The sequence below is a fragment of the Monodelphis domestica genome, chromosome 2 (assembly GCF_027887165.1).
Source record: "Monodelphis domestica isolate mMonDom1 chromosome 2, mMonDom1.pri, whole genome shotgun sequence".
Classification (NCBI taxonomy): Eukaryota; Metazoa; Chordata; class Mammalia; order Didelphimorphia; family Didelphidae; genus Monodelphis; species Monodelphis domestica.
The window spans coordinates 54,612,252-54,612,882 of record NC_077228.1 but is presented as its reverse complement, the minus strand read 5'-3'; the positions used below and the strand labels follow the sequence as shown (position 1 = coordinate 54,612,882).

General features: G+C 38.0%; 1 non-coding gene across 1 annotated transcript; it reads right to left on the bottom strand.

Moving 5' to 3' along the window:
- Positions 1-301: 301 nt before the first annotated feature.
- TRNAN-GUU (transfer RNA asparagine (anticodon GUU)) lies at positions 302-375 on the bottom strand. Its single transcript has one exon. It is a non-coding gene; the product is annotated as a tRNA-Asn (tRNA).
- Between the last annotated feature and the right edge of the window lie 256 nt (positions 376-631).

Here is a 631-nt window from a genome sequence, read left to right as displayed (position 1 = left end):
TCACATAGGATGAATAATTATTATTATCATAATTTATCCTTCACTTACTATACTCAACTTATTAATTTACTTCACTACAACTATTACTATATTTATTACACTTAATTACTCATCAACAACCAAAATTATCATTATCAACCCTATGAAACAAATCCACCTCTATAATCATTATTATTATATTAACCCTTCTATCTTTAGGAGGACTACCACCATTAACAGGCTTTATACCTATAGTATAATAGTATAGTAATAATAAATATATTATTATATATAGTATATAACAAAAGTCAGAAAAACATCTCGTCCCTGGGTGGGCTCGAACCACCAACCTTTCGGTTAACAGCCGAACGCGCTAACCGATTGCGCCACAGAGACGACAGTGAGGTGTTTTTTTCCTGATCCTTCAGCTCACTGCGGAGAGACTCCGGTGGATTCTATATTTAAAGGTGGAGTTTCCTCTGTTCAATGTAGCAATATAGGGATTCTACTGCCGTCTCTGGTGCCCCCTGGCGGCTACTGGTATGGCTTATGGTTGCTCAACCGCGCTCAGTGTAAGAGATCAGATGATGGGAAGCCCCTTTCTTAGACCCAGAGAGCTTCTTCATGAACAGGATAACTGTGCCAACTATTG